Source organism: Syngnathoides biaculeatus, chromosome 10 (genome assembly GCF_019802595.1).
Source record: "Syngnathoides biaculeatus isolate LvHL_M chromosome 10, ASM1980259v1, whole genome shotgun sequence".
Lineage (NCBI taxonomy): Eukaryota > Metazoa > Chordata > Actinopteri > Syngnathiformes > Syngnathidae > Syngnathoides > Syngnathoides biaculeatus.
The window spans coordinates 3,268,909-3,293,528 of NC_084649.1; the positions used below are offsets into that span (position 1 = coordinate 3,268,909).

Below are 24,620 nucleotides of genomic sequence, written 5' to 3' on the forward strand. Positions count from 1 at the left end.
AAATAGAAAGGGCATTGTTCTTAAACAGTTGGACTACCGTATTTTTGTGTCCATACCGTACACTGTATTATTGGGCACAGGCATGTTGGCGCTCATGACACAGTGAGGGATAATTGTGCCTTTATTTTTGCAAGCAGAAGTACAAGCTTGTACTTTTTCCCCCTACGACCGGTGAGAGCAAGTCACCAGTCAACACTGGTGACACTCGGTGTCACACCAAACTAAAGTCATTACGCAAAAGCAAACAGAACACCACAACCTGCAGACGACAAAACAAGCAAAATGATAAGCAAAGAAATAATTGACACAACACATGCCCTTCAAACACTATTTACATCCGTTTAGTGGTGCAAAGCATATAGCTATATAGCTGGATAGCGAAACTAGCTCAAAACTTGGTCGCATACGTGCATGCTATTTTAAAAGGCACTGGGAGCAAAATTGAGTTCGGTTGTACTTTATTGAAGTATTTAGCATTGTAAACAGCGAGTGCGGTTGTACTTTATTGAAATATTTAACAATGTGCATACTCATTATTTTTTGATTAATCATCATCCACAAATCTATCCATCAAAGTCCTTATCTTCTTTATCCAAAATGAAGAGCTGGGCAAGTTCTCCATCAAACAGGCCAGGTTCCCTCTCGTCTTGTTGCCGTGCGCCTCTTCAGATGTAATGCTGGTGTGACGGTCTGAGCGCTCCCCTGTGCTGAAAAGTCTCCTTGTGATTAATGTGCATGTGTTACTAACAGAGGAACTCTGTGTACGTAGCAGACGCTTACTGGGAAATCTCCCGCTCTCATAGTTCCCCTTCTTCTTCTACAGAGAGGGAGCTAACATATGTTATAACCTGACTCTAACCTAACCTTAAAACAAAAGTTGATAAAAAGATACCCACCCAGCCTTGTTTTCCGTGCAAACTCAGCTTTGTCTTCTTAACTTGGAGAAGCTCGTTTTCCTGCTTTGCTCACTCTAGGACCATGGATTTGATGATCTTGAATTCTCTCGTGGCTGCCTGACTCCCATGTTTCTCCGCATAACTGATAGGTTGCTGTTGAAACTGTGGCTCGTAAGCGTGTCTCTTCGTTTGTGCCATTTTTTTGGGGTCCTTAGCCAAAACAATGTTGTTTAGCACAAAACATATACCTGCATTATATACCTTCTGGGGGGTGTGGCTTTAGCGTCCTCTCCCACACCCACACTTCTCCCTGTAACGTCTGCATGCTGTCCTCTCATGTGTCCACTTTTCCTCTATATAAGCAGCATGACGGCAGGAAATGCTCCCAGTCAGTTGCAGATTTTTGATGTCAGTTCACACATAAGGCACTACGTATTATAGTCGGCCCGGCCATTTTGGAGAAAATTCAAGACTTTTAAGTGCACCTTATAGTTGTGAAAATATAATATTTGCTCATCCAGTTCTCCATAAAGTGGTGAACCTCATCCTATCTGAACTTGTGAACACCCGAGTCTTTTGGGTATACTCCTTTTAGACCCAATCATGACACACAGCTGTTTCCATTTACACTGTTCACCTGTGGAATGTTCCAAACAGCAATTCTGAGCATTCCTTAACTTTGCTCGTCTTGCCCATCCCTGCGTTTTTGGATTATGTTGCAAACAGGCCACAAATTGAAAATAAGAAATTACAGTACAGCCCTTGTTCTCGACCACAATACGTTCTTGAAGGCGGTTTGAAGCACTTGCCTTCTTGTGAGCCATAATGGGGGTTAATAGTCCTCAATCAGAAGGAAAAAAAACAGTCTCTCCTGGGACACGTCTGCGTACAGAGGCTGCGTTTTACAGAATAACAAAGCGGGTCGTGGGTGGGTCAGCTGGTTGCACCGTGCGCGTTATGTTGTTTCAGTATTTTTTCAGGGGTTCATTCGAATTGACAATAACACAGCGGATTGTGGATGGGTCAGCTGGTCGGGCCGCGCGCGTTATGTTATTTCCGGGTTTTTTCGGCGGCGTGGCAATTCACTACAAAGCGTGTCGTGTGTCACGTGGTCTGGCTGTGCGCGTTATGTTATTTCCAGGTTTTGTCAGGGGGTTCGGGTACCAATTTTTATTCAAAAACAGAAGCAAAAAAAATCTAAAAATTTTCGAAAACAGATTTGTTTGACAACGAGGACGTTCGAGAACCGAGGCTGTACTGTATTTGCAAAGTAGCTGATTAAGATGCCCCCTGTACGCCTCCCTGGTGAGGTGTTTCGGGCATGTCCCACTGGAAGGAGTCTGTGGGTACAACCTCTAGGACATGCTGGAGAGACTACATCTCTTGGCTGGCCTGGGAACTCCTTGAGATCCTCCCGGAAGAGCTTGATGACGTGCTTGGGGAGAGGGAAGTCTGGGCATCCCAGCTAAAGCTACTCCCCGACGACCTAACCTTGGATAAGCAGTACAAGCTGAATGAATGAATAATGTTAATCAGTTTGAACATTTAAATACTTTATTTTTGTATTTTATTCAGTTGAATATAGGTTAAAATATTTGCAAATCAATATTCTGTTTTTATTTAAGGTTAACACAACGTCCCAAAATTATTGAAATTGGGATTTATATTTCAACACAAAAGTACTATTGAGGCGATGTTGATAATGTGATTAAAACATACTAAGATATTCTTTCAAATACTGTTAAGCAAGAATTTTCCATATTTGAAAAACAGAATTGTGCCGTATCAGTCAAAATAAAGGCTGAAGTTAGTTTCTATGGAAGTAAATTAGTGCCACCAAGATTTGAATTTGAAATATGATTTGAATTTAAAATGTAAAGTGAAATAAGATTTGAATTTGAAATGTAAAGTGAAATACGATTTGAATTTGAATTGCCACAGAAAACAGGATTTTAATTTCAAATGTAAAGTGATCACATTTTCAATAGTTGCTACAATTCGCTGTCTGAAATTCAACTGGTAACAATTCGCTGTCTGAAATTCAACTGGTAACAATTCGCTGTCATAAATTTAACTGGCTACAACTCGCTGTCTAAAATTCACTGTTTGTGCCACCAGACAGAACACCCAGCCAACCGCAGTTACGTTTCTTAGTCACATGACGTCACATACTAAGAAAGTGTAACTGGATTGGCTGGGTATTTGGTTCTGACATGAAGTAATCCTGCCTATCTGACCCTAGACATACTGGAAATCATCTTTTCCAGCCCCTTCCCTTGGCGAGGTGCTTCTGAACAAAAAAAAAAAAAAAACTAGCAGTCCTTCAAAGAGCTTCTTCCCTATTGCCATTAAATTATTTAACTGCAACATGCAGCCAATTTTCTACTTCGACTTTCTTGTCACATTCTGATGGGCCAATTACTATGACATAAACGACAAGTGTCAAACTTAAGGCCGGGGGCCAGATCTGGCCCACCAAATGATTTTATGTGGCCCGTGAAGCCAAATCTAGTGTATCAATTTCGTTGATTCTTGTAAAAATCTGTACCAAAACCTCAAATTGCCACAAATTATAAAGTTGAGATATTACAAGCATTTTTGTGTTGCCAAACGTGAATAGTTGAAAAACACATTATCCTTGATTTCTTATTCCAAAACTAGTTCATAAATTGATTATGTAAATATGATGAGATGATTAAATATTTTTGTTCCACAGTCATAATGGTCCTCTCAGGGAAACCGGAACATCAATGTGGCCCACGAGAAAAATGAGTTTCACACCCCTGATTTATTTCTGTACTCATTGTGGTAGTCTGAACTCTGTGTACCATCTGTACATCTGTTGTTGACTAATACTAGCCTCTCATACCTGAGTAGCATCTGCATCTCTTGCACTGTTGACTGAGGGGTATCTGTAACATTTGCACAAGCAACATGGTCCCAGACTATCGCATGACTAGTTATACACTCAATGAAGTCTTGACACACACCCTTTGCACAACAGTCCTTGCACTGGACTATCTCTCTCATGTGCATTCTAACTGCTCTAAATGCTAGAAGACTGCACATTCTGTGCACCACTGTGAGATGGAAAAAAAAAGTTCCCTGGCAATTGATTGTCAATCCATTTGCTGTCGTACTCAACATCATATATTGTAGTAGTGTGGCTCCAAAAACCGGAGACAAATTCCTTGTGTGTTGTTTACATACTTGGCCAATAAAGCTGATTTTGATTGTAATTCTTATATTTCTACAGTTTTAATTTACAATAATAATTATGATATCCAAGAAGAGTTCTCTTCACATTGGTATTGGGCACGTACGAGGTCCAGAGTTTTATTTCCTCTAATACATGTCGTCTGAAGTTCATGATCATTTAGATTAGAACATGATTGAAGTCTATCCCGTGATCAGCATGAAGGTGTGCATGAGGTCACTTGTGATGGCTGCTCGACGAAGGTTGAATATATAAAAAAATGTCCTTTTCTAACATCCATTAGTTCGTCCACTTGGAAGAAATGGCTTCTTTATACCTCCCTGCTAGCACCTGCATTGCATCACATGACCAACGCATTGGGCTGCGGGGCCCCTATGTTGGACTTGACCCACGCATGGCAAAAATTTGTCACTACACGTAGAATCCCGAGGAGCTCATCTCTCATGACTGGTTTGTTTTAGGTACATGCTGTGATGACATACTCAGTGTTCCCATGGTTTCACATACTACCTATGCTGCCACCTTCTTGATCGATTTTGCAGAATACCTAAACATATCATCTTGTCATCTGGGTCCAGTCGTTCTACTAGAAACTGTTCCACAGTCGCTATATTTGTTGCTTTGTTCCTTGTTCCGGATAGGAAAGTGAAAACTTCTACTGGAAATGCACATAAAATGCTGAGGAAATGTAGTCCTGTGGTGTCCTACCCAATACCAGCCGTAGCGACACCCCCAACTTAGAAGAGAACTGCAGCACATTTTCCTAACAGAGCACGTGGGTTGCGCTCGAGTAAAAAGGCAACTGTACGCAGGATTGCTGCGATGACATCATCGCGGTTGCCGCCCGCTCAAGTATAAAGAAGCCTTAAGGTGTGGTCACATAAGATTTCTGCCTCAAAAGACTTACCACACTGGTGGTGGACCAGAATCTTGATTCGTGGTGCTATCTCTGGAAATTATCACAGCACACCTCACACAGTATGACGAAATCTGTTAAATGCCTAATTTTTAAAATCTTGTCTGTCACTGATGGGGGAAAAAAAAACCTTATAAGATTTGAAGAATCCTTTTGTAAGCACTAGGCTTAAAACGCATCCTGAAGGAATGGTTCAAAATGCCCTTTCTCACTATATCGTTGGCTCCCTCTCATCTCTTCTATAAGTACTCTGCGATGCATTCCTCATGTTGTGTCGAATATCCTCATGGTTGTGGCATTATAGCGAGACAATAGCCTTTACGAATTATATATGTATATATCGTGGCTAAAATGGTCAAATACAGCAAATGGTTCACCACGAACCAAAAACACTAAAATGTGGAAAGTTTGAATAGAGGAAAAAGTTAATGGAGCTGCACAGCTGCGCACAACAACGAGTTCTGATACTCTGCTAAAAAGTCTGTGCAAAAACATTCTCTAATGAGATAGGCTGGAAATACCTCACTATCCCTATTTGATTCAGCTTTGCAAAGTTTATTCCAAGTAGCTGTCATGTTGAATGAACTTGTGTCATTCTTATTGTGAAGTGACACCACTGAAAATAGGTGAAAAGTGAAATGCAAATGGATAAGCTGTAATATAAATTTGGAGGCAGTTTATCACAACATCTGCTACCACCACAGTTGTGCATCAGTGTGTGGATAAATGACTGCTTTTGTAACATTTGAACAGGCATCATATCTTTGACAATGTTCTGCATTATCAACTTTGTGACTGCCTCAAGTTGTCTGTTTCTTAGCTGGAGTTTTCTTCTCTGTGCTACTTGCTTTGGTTTAACAGCGTTAAAAATTTTTTTTACGCGATACAAACTAGTGTTGCACCAAGTACTGATACCAGAACTGAACCAAGGTATTCTGAGTCAGAAATGGCACAGGATCGGTTTTACCAAAGTACTAGTATTTTAAAAAATAAAATAAAGGAACAAAGAGGAAATAAAACAGACGCAACAGCGCTCCAATTCTTAAAGGACAGTACAGAAAAACGTGCGTTGCCTTTAAGCATGGAGGCAGGAGGGTGTGTGTGTGTGTGTGTGTGTGTGTGTGTGTGTGGTGTGTGTGTGTGTGTTGCCTGCGCGACTATGCACGATCCGGTGAGAGTACCAAATGGGAAACTGCTGAGCAACAGGAGAATACATACTCCACTTGCTCATGGAGAAACAAGATGTAAGAACCATAATTTGGAACTACTCACTACTACTTGCTCACTTCTAATGAATGAGCGTAAGCATGTTTAAGCACATGTTAGCAAGGGTTAGCATCAGAATGCATTACCATGCGTGAGCAGACCAAAATCCAACAATAGGAGAAGTGTAGAAGAAAAATGAATGTAAATGGAAAAGGGTAATTCACTTAATATCCAAGTGGAGCAAAGAAGTCCACTTTTGGAGTGCTATGACACAATGTGCATTGAGCAACAGCAAAAGCAGCCACAGAGTGGGTGCAAATGTACACTTTATAATGAAAAGTATTCACTCACCCATCATCGACAATCATTGGAATCAGGCATTGCAATCACTTCCACGGGTATGCATGCTCTCTGGAGCTCAGTGAACTCCAGGCTAGAACTGTGATCAGATGTTACCTCTATAAGAAGTCCAGCTGTGAAAATTTCCTGGCTCTGAAATAATCCACAGTCGGCTGTCATGAGTGGCGAATCCTCCTTCTCTATTTTGCAATCTGATGGTGGAGTTTGGGTATGGCTGTTGCCAGAAGGAATTTCCTTGTCTGACTGCATTGTGCTAAATGTATATTTTGATGGAGGGGGTGATTATGGTCTGGGGTTGTTTTTCAGGAGCTGGGCTTGGCTCCTTAATTCCAAGGAAGTGAATTCTCAATCTTTCAGCATACCAAGAGATTTTGGACAATTCCTTGCTCTCTACATTCACTGCACCACATCCAAAGGCGATATATTTTTTTTTTTGTTCTGTCAGGACCTATATGATAATGGATGGATCCGTGAGAATGACTGACAGCGCCCTTTTGACCAGTCAGTGTGCGTCATTTTCTGAACTCTGCCCATGCTGTCTACAGCCGCGATCCTTTACCCACAAACAAAAAGAGCACGTGGTTACTTTAAGCCTTTGTATTACAAGTGTATAGTCCTGCTTATATCCGATTTGGAAATATGGTGCTTCGATGTGGCTGAGGAATGTGTAATGGAGACAAGCGCTATCCAGTGAAATTACTGGGAGGATATCTGGTTCGGTTTCCCACCCAAAAGCGTAATTTAGATAAAGGCAAATGGTGGATTAAGGCTTGTGGCCGACCTCACAACCATCTGAACATATCGAAGATAAATCAACACAAAGTCATCTATTCCAAGCTAAGTTATTCAATTAGTCTGTGTATCACCTATAAAGGAAGGAGGAAGGTATACCTGAGCCGAGTGAAACTCAAAGCTTCCAGACGCACCTCGGCTCTGCTCTCAAACGTTCTTATCGATGATTGAACAGATCACATGAATACACATATTTTGGGCCTACATTTAAGTGTACAGTATGTACGTTCAGACCGCGAGAGGACACGCACACTGCCATAATTTATGTAAATTAATTATCCTCTATGAACGTAGATATCATTTCAAATCAACATGTTTATGTAGCGTAAAAATGCAAACCTACCCCGCTTTGCATGAACAATTGGCATCAGAAATCTTCGCATTCGATGTCCAATATAAGTTTATGAGGTGGTTGATTCTTTCACATGGACGACCAACACATTACAGAAACTCTAACTGGCGTTACCATTTGTGAAACCTTGACATTATGAATATATTATCTCTGTTGAAAGTAATTCAGGCCTTTCTGTACACTCTTTGTCGAGATTTCTTCTACCATCGGCAGAAAGGAAACAGAAATACTGTAGGGAATTTGCTCTAATGAATCGCTCATAACATGCTCCGGCCGCACTGTGTCCGCCATTTTGATCGGTAGCTAGGAGTGCATAACCACAGTATCTAAGTAGGCGTGGCTTAGGCGCCCTGCGTGGATCTATCCATTGTACTTTTAGGGAGGAAAAAAACAGGAATTATCATGTGGTGGAAATCACGCCTTCGTACGACACAGTAAGGAGACTGGACCGTGTCTGTTTTCTTTTCCTTTCTGCTTGTCCCATTAGGGGTCGCCAAAGTGTGTCATCTTTTTCCATCCAAGCCTTTCTCCTTTCTTCCTATCTAACACCAACTGCCCTCAAGTCTACCCTCACAATGTCCATCAACCTTCTCTTCAGTCTTCGAATTGGCAGCTCCAACCTCAGCACCCTTCTACCAATATACTCACTCTCTCGCCTCTGGACATGTCCAAACCACCGAAGTCTGCTGTCTTGAACCTTGTCTCCAAAACATCCAACTTTGGCTGTCCCTCTAATGAGCTCATTTCTAATCCTATCCAACCTAATCATGCCTAGCAAGAGCCTCAACATCTTCATTTCTGCCACCTCCAGTTCTGCTTCCTGTTGTTTCTTCAGTGCCACCGTCTCTAATCCGTATATCATGGCCAACCCAGCTTCCTGTATTCGTCTGTCTATTCTCTATAAATGAGTGACTCGGGTTTTATCTCTGGACACAATCAGATTAGTTAAAGCTTGCTTCTTGCTACTGTGTACTTGCTTGTGTACAAGTTCTCATTGAAAGAAAATTAAACAAGTCCTTTTCATCTTTAAAGTGGAATTCATGTTTCCTTTTTTTGTCATTCTAGGGCAGACAGGATATGAAGTGAATTATGCTGCTTGGCGACCGGTTTGATGCTGTAAGTAAATTTTAAATTAACGCAAGCATTTGCATCATTGCCTTTTAGTTTTCGTGCTTATGTAAACAACATGGAATTGATGACATAAACCCAATCAAGCCACAGAATGGTTTGCCTAATCCTCACATCATGAACAACACTACCAGATTTACATTGCACTTTCTTTTCCCCATTATATTGAATGAGGCCTCTCTCCAGTGGAGGGGTCACCAATTTATTTGAGGCTGAAGGTACATCATGATCACTGATTGTATGAAGGGCAACTTGAACTGTTCCAAGGTAAAAATGTAAAACTGCACGAATCACTTTTTAGTAGTAATCATAATACAAACAATAGCAGTCGTAGTAACACGATGGGAAGATATTGCTCACATATCATTGGTAATTATTTTCCATAATAATGGTAAGAAAATCGTGGTTAAACAAGAAACATTTATTCATGTTTATGTGGTCAAATATTTGAAAGTCAGGGGGATTGCCTCCTGTCCTTGTAGCACAAATGATCATTTGAAAAATGTTAGGACAAAGATCATCTACTTGTCACAAATTACCAAATCCAATCTGAACATGTTTGAACATTTTGTGCAATATTTGTAATGCAATATTTATATGATGTTTTCAAAACAAATATTGTCTCTGTGAGTTGTCTCCTCATTTTTGTTGGAGGGAGGCCTGGCACTGCATTCTACTCACCTGTGTTGTAATCTGGTGTATAATTTAAAAGTGCAACTCTGAGTGTGTTTTGTAAATGTGTATTAGGCAGGTGTGTTCTGAGTTTGTTCTTGATAAAGTTCATGTTGGAAAAGGCTGATTCACATACAGTAGATAGGTCAAACCAAAATAGCAGGCAATTTACAGAGCTGGTGTGCTTACACAACTGTACTTTTCTTTGTCCACAAGTTGAGTGCGGACCAATGGGCTTTGAGATGGAGGTCCTATTGAAGAGTTAGGAATTCTATTTCTACCTGTCCAGCATTCAATTTGAGAAAAGCCGTGAGCTCCTCAACTGTGGATGTAATATCCACGTGCATGAAGGAATTTGTAATGAATGACACACATTTCAACTTGATCAAAGTCACAAAACATGTCGTCAAATTCCTGTTCTAGTCTGTTTGTGATTTGGGAGTACCGTATTTTCACGGCTATAAGGTGCACTTAAATGTCTTGAATTTTCTCCAAAACGGACAGGGTCCCTTATACGTGATCCATTGTCCAAAATTTGTAACCGACTGAAAGCATTTCCTGCTGACACGCTAGTTATATCAAGGAAAAGCGGACCAGTGAGAGGACAACATGTGGAAGTTACAGGAGAAAGTTTGGGCATGGAGAGGACGCGAAAGGCACGCCGCCCCCCCCAGAAGGTACATAATGCCGGTATGTGTTTTGTGCTCAACAATATAGCTTTGGCTAAGGTCCCCCAAAAATGGCACCAACAAAGAGATATGCTTACAAAGAACAAACAACCGCCGTTAATAAACAAGCGCAGCTAATGAACTCGGAACTTGCTGTTATACTGGGAGCCTACAAGGTGAGGTGGTCCAAGTTGGAAGAACAACACGAGCAATGGATTAATTAATGAAGAACAAATGATCACCATGAAAAGCAACTTCATTCGCTGTACATCGCCGTGAACAAAATAAAAGTTGGGAGCGATGGATGACAAATGGCAAACACAACGTTATTAAGAGGCAGCCTCGGGCGAGTTACACCACAATTTCTGAAAGGATTGTGGATGCTTCGGCTAACGTGTCTGCTTCCACTTGAGGAAGTAGGAAAACTAGCTTTGCCGAGTTGAGAAGACCAACCCAAGTTTCCGTAGAAACAGGGCAAGGTGGCCCAAGTTGGAAGAACAACACGAGCAATGGATTAATTAACAAAGAACAAACAATCGCCGTGAAAGAAAAACAACATTCACTGGACAGCGATGTGAACAGGGTAAGCAAAGTGAAGTTGCGAGCGGCGTGGGATATACCATCTTCACAGTGAGTTCAGTTGTACTTTCTTAACGTATTTAATAATGTAGCTATACTATATAGCGATAGTAGCTTAAAGCACATGGTAGCATGCATACATGCTATTTTAAAAGGCACCTGGAGTAAAACTCGAGTTTGGTTGTACTTTAATGAAGTATTTAACATTGTAAACAGTGAACTTGGTTGTACTTCATTGAAGTATTTAAAAAGCATGCATACATGCTACCGTATGGGTTCGGCTAGTATCTCTATACAGCTATACTGTATAGCAACATAGTTAAATACTTAAATAAAGTACAACTGAACTCACGATTTACACTGATAAATATGTCAGTAAAGTACGTGCCACTGAACTCGGTTTCCTACCCGGTAACTTTTTAAATTCCGTGCATAGATGCTCCCGTATGCTTTAAGCTAATGTTGCTATATAGCTATATCCTTTGTGGCGCTAAACTTTATGTAAATAATGTTTGAAGTGCGTGTTTGGTGTCAATTATTTTTCGCTCATCGTTTTGTTGTCTGCTGGATGTACTGTTCTGTTTGCTGTGGTGTAAAGATTTTGGTTTGGTGTGAAACCGTGGGTGAAGATGGTGTGTTGACTCATGACTCGCTTCCACCGCTCGTGGTGGGGGGAAAAAAGTTTGAAGCTTGTTCTTCTGCTTACAAAAATAAAGGTGCAATTGTGCTTCACTGTCTCGCGAGCGCCACCCTGCCTCCTCCGCCTAATAATACGGTGTGCCTTGTACTTGTGTTAAATACTGGAATTGCACCCACATCTGAGACTGCGCCTTTTAATACGGTGCGCCTTATCGCTTTTTTTTTTTTTTGCTCTGTAAATGCACCAAAAGAATTTTCATATTTGCTTTAAATGCATTTACAGCACTTATCATATGAGCTACAGTCTTACCTTTACCTTGCAGCTCCCGATTCTGAACTGGTTGCCAGACAACCAACTATGCAGCACAGAGTGAAAACAGTCGCAATCACAATCACACCTATGAGCAATTTAAAGTCTCCTCATTTTGGGATGTGGGAGGAAACCGGAGTCCCCGGAGGAAACCGGAGTGCCCGGAGAAAACCCACGCAGGCATGGGGAAAACATGTAAAGTCCACAGAAGCGAGGCTGGGATTTGAGCCCCAGCCTTCAGAACTGTGAGGCAGACACTCTAACCAGTCGCCCCACCGTGCCAGTTTAATCTTTTTTGCTATAATTCTGCAGCTCTGCGAGAAAAAAACAAACTCATACAAGTACCGTATTTTCCAGACTATAACTCACATTTTTTTCATAGTTTGGCTGGGGGTGCAACTTATTCTCCAGAGCGACTTGTATGTGAAATTATTAACACATTATTACATCCATCCATCCATTTTCCAAGTCGCTTATCTGTTATTTTCACACTGACAACCATAAGAGGGCGCTCTAGGCCCGTGTATCTGATGACGGGTGGAGAGCACAACTTCCGGGTGAATCTGGCATGGAACTTTCTGGGAAATCATTGGATGGCTTGACAAAGTATGGGCTTCCGTGACAACAGAACCATCCTGTCAGGATTCAGAAAGGCTGGAATAGGCTACCCTTAACTGCCACTTACGATGAGTCTTGACGTAAGTGACGTAGAAGAGGAAGCGGCACGTTGTCTTTCGCTGGAGTTGGCGGAGTTGTTTAGAAGTGACACTGAGGATGAAGATTTCATTGGAATTTAGATACCGGACATTTGGAGTGACACGGATAGTTTTGGTAAACTTCTTCGTATGTTATTTTTATTATTGTTATTGGAATAGCTTAATATGTTATGTTAACATAACAGGCATGCTCTGAGTTGTGTGATGTAACGTAAGCATACCATTCAGCCCGTTGTTGCCTCTATTCTATTTTTATCTTAAATTGTTCATCATTTAAATTTTAAATGACACTTCTGTTCTTGGTGTTGGATTCTGTCAAATACATTTCCCCCAAAATTCGACTTATGCTCCAGTGCGACATATGTGTTTTTATCTTTGCTTTTATGGATTTTATGGGTGCTGTGACTTGTACTCCAGAGCGACTTGTAGTCCCGAAAATACGGTACAATAATACACAATTAATAAAACTACAATAAAGCACAAAACCAGTGGAGAAATTGTCAAAATATCTGGTACTCCAACCAGTTTTCAATGAATGTACAGTATTGTTACATTGTAATGTATTACAGCGTAAATCTTTTACATGTACTGTACATGCTTTTCTACCAGTCCCTTAAAGGAAAAAGTACGGGTGGAATAAAATTGGTACTGCAAAGTAGTAGTCCTATTGCAGTTACATTAAGATTCATTAATCGTTCATACAGTGCTAGTGTAGCGTCCAAGGTGTAGGACATCGCAAAAAGATACATGTTTACCACATTATCCCTGTGTCTGACTCTCCAGCCATGATGGACCAACCAACACGTGTTATGTTTATGTGGCCGTTGGATTGAGCGAAAATCGATCAGTCATGCCTTGGGAATGATGACAAAATAAAAAGGTGATTCCTGTTGTGAAGAAGAAAAAAAACTCTTTTTGCGGAACAAAATATTCCACAGCCTGGAATCTATTCACCATCATTAATTCATGGTAAAAACAACAACACAGACAGACACACACACACGCACAAACATATCCGTTTGAGTAGAAGACGAATTCTGTTGTTTTACTAAGAACACAACCATCCACTTAATGATATAAACAATAGAATTGTGCAGTATACAAACCACACTTTGTTATTGCATCATTATAACTCATACCAATGAACTGCGGTATGGACTGCACCTACATTTTAACTGCTGTGAGGCTTTTTTTCCCCCTTTGGGCTGAATTCATTCACTCCATGTGCTTTAGAATCAGGCAAGGGGAACTGGAGGCCTGTGAGTTGGTTTGTATTGTACTGTATGGTTTGTACAATCAGGTCCAGCATAAATTAAGTTGCCCATACCTACAATTTTAGGTCATGGAGAGTGACAGATGGCGAAGGACCAAATAAGATGTTTTAGCTTATACAAATTTTACAACTACAACTGCTAGTATTTAAAGTTGTGGAACATATTGCTATTCATAGTTGAGGGAAGCACCGGTGAGCCCCTCTACCATTTTTAGGTGCAGGAGCTGTACACAACTCCAGGTCAAGACCGCTAATGAATCGCACTTGCATGAATTTGCTGCTGTCTTATCTTGCTGAAATAGAAAGTATTTACTTGTATTTATATGAAAAGTAATTCTGCAGGCATCTTCCTTTCGGGTGATAAAAAACAGTTGTGGAATTGTGACATTTATTAATGAAAATGATAGTTTTTTTTATTCACCTTTTTTCCTCTCCAATTGATATTCCTAACCTTTGCTAGAGTCCATCAAAATTTCAGTACATGCAGATGTCACATCAAGCAAATTAGATGTCAATTAATTTCTTATTATGTATATGACAGGTCACAGCTACTTGACATGATATAGAGTTGGTAAACACTGCTAAAGACCAAAATCCATCTCATTACATACTGTAACAGCATATCACAGTAGTTCCTCAAATATAATTCTCTTTTTCTGGCATCGATCCAGCTTCCTACAGCGTTTTGATTTTCCAGTCATCATATTTTGTCCATTATTTTGCCTGTGATTTCATTGTACAATAAGGTTTGAACTGGAAAATGAACAGTTTACTTCTCGATCATTCCGTTACTAAGTTAAATTGGTGAAGGAACGATGATGATATCATGAGACTTGCTTCTTTTTTGTTTCAATCTTTATTTTTCAATAATGTGATTGCTTGATTTAACATTAGAACCCTCTGACACATTAGAGTCTTGGACGTATTGTTTTTGTGTTGAAAAATTTGCAATAATACAATCAATAATGCAGCTATATATTATTTGTTATATAATGACAAGTCAAGTGTTTACAAACTATCTTCCAATGGTACAGTTGCTCCAATGGGAACATATTTTTTTTTCCTCTTGCACAATATTTGAGCTATGTTGTGTAAAAATAAAAACTGAGATATAACTTAAGGTATCAGTCTATAGGATGACTACATCATCATAAAATAGGGAAACTGACAAATACTAATTCCCAGTTGCCATAGACACCAAAGTCTCATAAAATAACGTAGCAGTAGTTCCTCAAAGTATCTTATCCTTGACTTCTTGTCTGTCTACCGAATTGCCAGGCTTATGAGAAACATAGCATGGCAGGGCCATTCCGTTGCCATTTGTGGTTGCAAAGTTGGAGTTCTTTGATCACGTCTTCTGGATGCATCACTCTGGATAAGCCTGCTATATGCCCTGTGTGATAAACCATCGGCGTAGTCAGGTTTGAGCCGGCAACTCCGTGCCTGGAGGAGGGATGAGTGAAGCAATGCTCATTTTTTTGACTGGCTGTGACTGATTGACTGCCCTTTTTTGTTTTTGTTTTGTTAATTTTGTCTTGTCTTTGAAGAGCAAACTAGTGAGCTTCAGCCTGCTTGTCTTCAACTGCCTAAATCCCAATTTGAGGTATAGTCAGAACTTCAACAGTTACAACTTCACTTGGAGTTATGTGATTACTGTTACTGCCCCTTTCAGTACATAAAACATAAATGTGAACCCCCGTTATGAAAAGGAGCTCCTAATTGACTGGTTGTTGCTTGTTTATTTGATATATATTTACAAGCTGGGCAGTAATTGGAAGGTAGTAATTACCCAAGATGTGATGCTGTGCAGAGCTGAGGCGCTACCATGCTGATGAGGCTGGAGCACAGATAAAGGTTTGCAGGTTCTTATTATAATCTAGCATACTGCTTGATAGCAGAAGGGGAAATTGCTAATTGGAACATTGTCCCTGATACATTGTCATTGTTTACTATTATGGTGTCCAGTATGAGGATCAAACACAAGTATTTTTGCAGTTGCAGTTTTTTTTTTTTTAACCATTAACCGTGTTCCTCGGAAGAGGACTGAATTGTTTAATGACAACTGAACAAATCTACTGTAGGTGGGGGTTACTATTTCACACTGAAAATGACCGAAACCGAAACAAATAATTCTTTTATGGAGGGGTGCTTGAATTCTACTGGGTTTGCCCTCCTGACTTTACTACAGTGAAGTCATATTTGTTGCGTAAGATATTCATGGAAAAAGACAGTATCTTCCCTGACCCTTAATGATTCAGTTGACCCGAGACTGGGAAAGTACGAGTGTCATTTACTTTACTTTGTCTCTAAGTTTTATTTTCAAACAAGCTGTGTGTTTCTCAGTGACGACATCTGCTTTCTAATTCCCTCTATCCCAAAGAAGTGTAGCCCTTATTATACTCAGAATGTTATTTGGTACCTTGTGCTCTCAGGAGATTTTCAGATATTGTTTGCCTCTAATGCCAAAGCTCCTCTGAGGGAGTTTGTTTGGCTCTCAAGGTTGTGAACAGGGCGGGGTGCCATTCCCAAACCACGCTGTTAAAGGTGAAGGTGAGCCACCTCGCTGCTGCAGTAGGATGGGATGCACTCTCATTTCATCAAATGTTTCAAAATATGCATAGCATTTTGTAGCGATGGAAATTGAGGCAGACATCACTAAAATCTTTCTTTTACGTCTCATTCGGCAATCTGATACTGGATGTTTGGACCCTGAGGTGAAACCAGCGAGGTTGGACAATACCAGGGATGCTCCAGTTTTGACTAGCTACTGCCCTGATGACTGGTTCCATAATTCATTGTGACATCCGTATTTGAATTATTGCAGTAATAAAACATTAGTAAAGTGTTCATGTTCCTCTGTTTATGTAACCAATGGTTCATTGATTAACTATCTTATTTATTGTTGATTTATGGTCCACTATGTCATGATCAAACCATAAATGAAAGTTTTATTTAATAAAGTGACGTCCCAGTAAATTCAACTTAAGAGCAAAACTCAATTTTAAGGCTTTGCTTGTTGTTTATGTAGGTTGTAAGTTTTGGTACAAAACATACATGTATGCGGAACATCCGTTTTCGTCCGTTTTACAGTGAAGAAAATAAGTATTTGAACACCCTTCTATATTGCAACTTCTCCCACTTAGAAAATCTTGGAGGGGTCTGAAATTTTCATCACAGGTGCATGTCCACTGTGAGAGAGATAATCTAAAAAGAAAAATCCAGAAATCACATATACCTGCAAATAAGTATTTGAACACATGTCTATCAGCTAGAATTCTGACCCTCAAAGACCTGTTAGTCCGCCTTTAAAAGTTCACCTCCACTCCATGTATTATCCTGAATCAGATGCATCTGTGTGTGGTCGTTAGCTGCATAAAAGCACGTGTCCACCCCATACAATCAGTAAGACTTAAACTTGTAACATGGCCAAGACCAAAGACCTGTCCAAAGATACCAGAGACAAAATTGTACAACTCCACACAGCTGGAAAGGCCTACAGAGAAATTGCCAAGCAGCTTGGTGAAAAAAGGTCCACCGTTGGAGCAATTAGAAAATGTGAGAAGCGAAACATACGGTCAATCTCAATCGGAGTTTAGCCCCATGCAAGATATCACCTCGTGGGGTCTCAATGAACCTTAGAAAGGTGAGGAATCAGCCCAGGACTACACGACAGGACTTGTTCAATGACCTGAAAAGTGCTGGGACCATTGTTTCAAAGGTGACTGTTGTAATACACTAAGACGTCTTGGTTTGAAATCATGCATGACATGGAAGGTTCCCTTGCTTAAACCAGCACATGTCAAGGCCCGTCTTAAGTCTGTAAATGACCATATGGATAGTCCAGAGGAGTCATCGGAGAAAGTTTTGTGGTCAGATGAGACCAAAATGGAACTTTTTGGTCATAATTCCACTAGCCGTGTTTGGAGGAAGACGAATAATGAGTTCCATCCCAAGAACACCATCCCAACTGTGAAGCATGGGTGTGGTAGTATCATGCTTTGGGGGTGTTTTTCTGCACATGGGACAGGATGACTGGACTGTATTAAGGAGAGGATGACTGCGGCCATCTATTACGATTTTGGGGAACAACCTCTTTCCCTCAGTCAGAGTATTGAAGATAGGTCGTGGCTGGGTATTTCAACATGACAATGACCCGAAGCACACAGCCAGGAAAACGAAGGAGTGGCCTCATGAGAAGCATATCAAGGTTCTGGCGTAGCCTAGTCTCTAGACCTAAACCCAATCAAAAATCTTTTGAGGGAGCTGAAACGCCGTGTTTCTCAACAACAGCCCAGAGAAGATGTTTAGAGGAAGACGAATGATGAGTTCCATCCCAACAACACCATCGCTTCTGTGAAGCATGGGGATGGTAGCATCATGCTTTGGGGGTGTTTTCCTGCGTATGGGACAGGACAACTCCACCATATTAAGGAGAGGATGACCGCGGCCATTTATTGTGAGATTTTGGGGAACAACCACTTTCTCTAAGTCAGAGCATTTAAGATGGGTTATGGCTGGGTCTTTCAACATGACAATGACCCAAAGCACACAGCCGAGAAAACCAAGGAGTGGCTCCGCATGAAGCATATCAAGGTTCTGGCGTGGCCTAGCCAGTCTCCAGAACTAAACCCAATAGAAAATCTTTGGAGGGATCTGAAACTCTGTGTTTCTCAGCGACAGCCTAGAAAGTGTGTGTCTGATCTCGAGAAGATCTGTGTGGAGGAGTTGGCCAAAATCCCTCCTGCAGTTTGTGCAAACCTGGTGAATAACTGCAGGAAATGGTTGAACTCTGTAATTGCAAACAAAGTCTACTGTACCAAATATTAATATTGTTTTTCTCAGGTGTTCAAATACTTATTTGTAACTGTATCACACAAATAAATTGTAAAAAAAATCATCTATTGTGATTTCTCGATTTTTCTTTTTAGATTATCTCTCTTACAGTGGACATGCACCTGTGATGAAAATTTCAGACCCCTCTATGATTTCTCAGTGGGAGAACTTGCTATATAGCAGGGTGTTCAAATACTTATTTTGTTCACTGTATATAGTTAACAGCAGCGTTAAAGCAGTGTGTCAAAAATACACATTTGGGCCATTTATTAGTAAACACCTGGACTCTCTATCTTTAAAAACCAAAGACCAAGTCTGAAACCTTGGTGTTCTGATTGATTCCGACCTGACTTTCAGCAATCATATTAAATCAATGACAAACACTGTATTCTACCATCGGAAGAACATATCTAGAATGAAATCTTGTATGTGTCAAGCAGACCAGGAAAAGTTCATCCATCCTTTTATCTCAAGTAGACTTAACTACTGAAATGATCTTCTGGACTCCCAAAAAAAGAGTATTAAACAGCTGCAGCTCATTCAGAATGCTGCAGCTCGTGTCCTGACCAAAACAAAGCGGTCAGAGCATATAACTCCAATCTTAAAGCGCTTGCACTGGCTTCCAGTCAGCTTTAGAATAGATTTTAAAGTTGTGCTACTGGTCTATAAATCACTAAATGATTTAGGTCCTGAATACATTAAAGAAATGCTTACTGAATACAAACCCAGTAGGGCTCTGAGATCGACAGACTCAGTTCAAATCGTGGAGCGCAGAGTCCAAAGCAAACATGGTGAAGCAGCATTTAGCTATTATGCTGCACACATATGGAAAAAGTTCCCAACACAGGTGAGGTCAACCTCAAGTGTGAGTGTTTTTAAATCCAGGTTGAAAATTCTTCTTTTTTTTTTCTCATGCATTTGCACTATATGCGGTTTTAATTGTCTTTTTTAAAAATATTTTTCGTCATTTTAATTGTTTTTATCCCGTTTTTTAAATGTTTTATCTCTTTGTTTTGAAATGCCTGAAATTCCATGTAAAGCACATTGAGGTACCTTGTTTATGAAAGGCGCTATACAAATAAATTTGCTTTGCTTTGCTTCGATTTATTGGCTGAAACATCACGGTTGCCGAAATTTCAGTATATCACTAATGTATACAGGGATCATTCACCACCTCTCCAATGGCTCATTGAAACAGGAAGTGAAAAAACAAATATTGCCCACATTAGCAACACTCATAAATAAATAGTCAAAGTAATAAAAAGCTAAAGTGAACATGCTTGTTCTGGTGTTTGTGAAGGATATTAATGGTTCAGTTTTTCATAAAATGCAGGCGCTCTTGGCTAGACTATCAGGCTGGTGGAGACCGGTGCATTGGGGGAGACAAAACCAGATGCCGCATGGCACCGAATTGAAGCTTGCATATTTATTGCCGGGCTGTAAGTTTTAAGTGTCAACTGTCAATGAGACCTGCAATTCACATAAATTCTCGCAGGTAGCAATCTGACTCCATCATCAATGCCTGATTTGTTAATCCCACTGTGATTGTCTTGCTGAATCAAAACCAGGGCCATAGCTTTTTGTATGGGCCCTATCCCAAAAGTTTTAATATCATGGAAAATTTATATGCATTGTTCCATTCAAAAAGTTAAACTTTTTGAACTTATTGATTTAGGGCTACTTTAAATTTCAAAGTGTTTAGTTTATTTTTATATAATTTGAGCTACTAGCTCATGAAACCCATTAAATAATGAAATCAAAAAGTTAGAATACTCTGATTAAATCACCATCTACTTCTCTTTTTTGTAGAAGAAATGAAGGAAATTCATTTCACATTAAATCAATGATAATATGGTATTTTCAATACTATATGTTAATCAATTTTTGGTTGGGAACCCCTTTGTGTGAATCAGAAACCTCGATGTGCCATGGCATTGAGGCAATCAATCAGCTTGTGCCAATGTATGGGAGTTATGGAAGCTCACATTTCCTTAACGCTTGCTGTCAGTACTTATTTGTTTTTGGGTTTGGTGTCCCTCATTTTCCTCATGACAATACCCCATAGATCAGGGCATAAGAACCTAAGGCTCGTGGGCCACATCTGGCTCTTTTGGTGGTTGCGTCTGGGTAGCAGAGCCCTCTTAACGACAAACTGTATACAGCAGGTGTGCTCAGTGTGTCCAGAAGAAGTTCTCCTCTATCGCGTGACTGCATGGCCCCAAAAAAAACCGTCAGCGTCTTTTTTTTGTGTGTGTGTGTGTGACCATTTGGGCACCACAAGTAACTTTCTCTAACAACGACCTGATGCACAGCCTCCAATGACGGCCACACACTCATCTTCCTAGTTTACTTGGCACTGCCCCCTCCTCCTCTCTTAAAGGGGTACACGCATAATTACAAATGTTAGTCTTTACGCAGCCTATCAATGTGGTTTATAATGACCGGGTGCTTATGCGCTTTTTTGTACATAAAGACATGCCTCTGTCGGCTACCAGTGTTGGCGAGCGCACGTAAGTGGGCACAAATAAAAAAAATTCAACCTGCAGACCACCTGATTGTGAAAACTTGGAACACACTTCCTGTCACAAACCACACACTGCGGCATGTGAGTATGGCTATACTGACAATGTTTGGTTATACGTATGCATATGAAAAGTCTTTCTCACATTAAAAAAAACCCATTAAGACCAGCCTACGTTTGTGAATAACGGATAGAAGTCTCAAAGGCTGCGTGATGTTTAGTTTATTGACGTATGAAACAGACGACTAAGTCATCAGCAAAGAAGTTGCATTAATGGTAAAAAGTACTTTTGTCATCATTGGTTAGCAACAGTATAATGTTATTTAAATACATTTAGAGACTTATTGTAATCTTAAAGTGTTGGTCTTACATAAAATGCACAAATACACTTGTATTTAGTTTTAAAAATATTGGATGAGTCTTTTGGAATTACATTTTAAAATATTTGCTGTTTATGGCTCTCTTAGCCATAAAAGGTTCCTGACCCCTGCCATAGACCCTCAATGCGGTTTAAGTCCAGCAAGTTGGCTGGCCCTTTAAGAATTGTGATGGCATGGGCATCAAAGCGGGATTTGGTGCTTCTGGGTGTATGGCATGGGTCAGGTCCTGCTGGAAGATGAAATCACCGTACAACTCCTCGCCATTGGGAATCATGCAGTCTTCTAAAATATTCTGGTCAACTGTTGCAGTGACATTGGATTTTAAAAAAAGCAGAGTTTACCATGGCACCCCAAATCATGACTGACTGGATATTTCACACAGGACCTCAAGTGGCTTAGATTCTGTTCTTCACCAGTCTTCCTCAAAACATTTGGACTATGTTTCCTGAATGAAAAGCACACTTTGATCCTAAAAGAGGACTATAGACATCCGTCCAACGGTCAAGGCCTTCTCCTCCATGACCCAATAGAGACACTTCCTACGTTGGCTCAAGTTTAGAACAGACCTTCAAGTTCACAAAACACATGTAGACTGGTTGGGCAAACTCGCATGCACCCTCGAAAACCATGCTGAAGGTTTAGAAATGTCTCAGCTCCACGGCCTCCTCCTCCTGACTCTGAGATTTGATTTCCTGAGCGAGGGTCCTCTCCACTTTCATGAGCCAGGAGGAATTGATGTGCTTGCTAGTTCCAAATCTATTGCCAAGGCGCACAACCTGACACTAAAACTGCTGCTGTGCGAAAAAGACCATGTTCCAGACTCATAAGACTCCTCAGTTAAATCCCTGCTGTTGCTCTCTCTCTGGTTTATTCATGACAATAGCTAATACCATCATTATTCCATGGGTGTCACGTCAATGCTCAATGTTCAACATGGCTGCCACCTAGACACTTGAGGCATGTCTTTTGGAAGTGGACATACTAATACAGTATTGTACTTGTGACCCAGAAATTTGTCAGTCCAATTCACTGGATGTGTTGCGCAACAGAGCCAGTAAAAATCAGTGCCCAATTCTGGAACTAACAAATTTTATCAACAACATTTTAAGTGACAGAAGGAAACTTCTTAGACACATTTTCCCACATCCAAAAGCTGGCTGGATGGAGTTGATTGGTCAACACGAGGGAGGACGGTAAAGGTGAATAGGTGGACACAGCTAACAAAAGGATCACACAAGACATGGAACAAAGGAAACAAACCAACCCAATCAAAACGTGACAAGTTATGCCATGTTACACATTTCTTTTTCCCCTCTTTTGCATGCTCATCCCTTACATGAATACAAATTTGTTTTAAGCAAACATACGCTAAGTGTTTTTTCCACCTTTTGATTGCATAGCAACTACAGAGGTTCACATTCAAGAAATGGGGCAAAATGTTAGAAGACTCAACTGCAAAATGCTTGTGGCTATTCTGGTATTTAATGGAAAGGCATTTGAAAATGTTTTTGTTCCTGATGTATTTTCTGGAATATTGCATTGTTGTAATTTATAAAAAATAAAACGAGTTTTGCTTTGCATTAAAAATTGAAGTTGAGCAGCTCATAAAGTTGCTTGGCTTTTTCACTATCACCTTGTAATTGTTTGTCATAAGCAGGTTTCACTATTGCTGCAAAATGGAAATGCTTTGAGTCATCTCTTTTAAAGAATGGCTCTCGATCACACTGACATTCTTTTAAAAGGGAAAAGGAGATGAATTTTGCCCATAAAGGCTGTATCACAAGGGCTTTTTATCCCAAATGGCATGGGGGATTGTTATCTGTGGGAAGTGTGTCCTGCCTCTATCGTGTTCAATCAAGTGTCCACTTAGCTGTGACTAGGAGTAATTGTTCCCAAGTGGGACACACACTGACCTGTTAATGTCTGCTATGACCCTCTAACCTTGTCAGCACGTCTTGGGGAGGAGTTTAAATCATGTGGATTTCTGTCGTGTCTTTACCCCACCGGGTCAAGTGGGCATCGGCCCAGAAAGATCACTCTCTTGTAATTGTTCCCAGCACCATGGGTTAGTTCAGGCTGTTCCTGAAGATCAAGTCTTATTAGATGTGTTACAGGGAGTGGTGTTACTTACTTAACAGGTCATGCCAGAGATCCAATCCAATAGGAATGTACTTCAATGCAGTCACAGTAACTGTTGTCTATGGATTATAACTTTTGGGGTCCCTCAAACCAAAAGTATGACATTGAAAGAGGTTTTGGGGTGGATCTATATTCTACAGTTCTCATTTTGGCACCCTGGAAGATGTGGTCTGTTAGAAACTTTACATACTTTTCAGATGTCACTGTCACACCTTCAGGTACCCTAAATGGTCCAACACTGTCTCTCCTTGGGATGTCTTTGGCTAAATACAATACGTACGTGTGTTTTAAGTGAGTTTCTTCTTGGGTATCCTTGCAAGATGTCAAAATAGCCTCTTAGAGCTGCTGCTTGGATGTCAACTGCCTCCCATTCATAATGAGCTTTTGCTTGAGGATGCTCAAAAATTTTCTCAATTGGGTTGGGGTCAGGGTAGAGTGAGGCATGACTTTCTCTCATTTTATGCCTACAGCAGCAATTGGTCCAGAGATATACTTTTTAGCATGAGATTGTCCTCTAATGAGTGCCATTATAGCCTGCATGTTCTAGATGGAAAGACTATTGGATGCTTGGTGGAAGGCCACAGTGTTCCAACAGGTCAGCAAGGAAGTGGGTAACTGCCGGAGTGATGTATTTGGCCGGAAACATGCCTTGGAGAGAGCTTGTCGGCCCCTCTAGAGTCCCTGAATGTGTGGAAAATGACCAGAAAAGTACGAGGACTTTCCGATTGATATATTTCTTTCATGATACTGAAAAGAGAAAAACATGCTTTTGTTATCAAAATCAGATTCAAGTATGACAGTGCAACAAGTCAAGGATATTCAAGCAAAAAGTTTCTTAAAATTCACAAGTTTAATAGACGTAAGAATGGGTCCTGTGTCAAAATGTAACTTGACCTATGTTTTTCATTGAATTTGCTTTTGATTTCATTAAATATGCACTCATGCTGCAAATTCAATGGCCTGTTTGTATTATTAGTTTAAAACCTGTCAAATATTTTGACTTTGTTGCTCATAATTTAGAAC

The 24,620-nt window shown here is 40.4% G+C and overlaps 1 protein-coding gene across 11 annotated transcripts in view; it reads left to right on the forward strand.

Moving 5' to 3' along the window:
* The window catches only part of foxp1b (forkhead box P1b), a 263,881-nt gene that overhangs the window by 7,284 nt on the left and 231,977 nt on the right, over positions 1–24,620 (forward strand). For all 11 annotated transcript variants that reach the window (XR_009796652.1, XM_061831373.1, XM_061831379.1 and 8 more), the window contains one exon: positions 8,805–8,855. The gene's annotated coding sequence lies outside the window, so the exon portion shown is untranslated. The remainder of the gene's footprint in view (positions 1–8,804; positions 8,856–24,620) is intronic.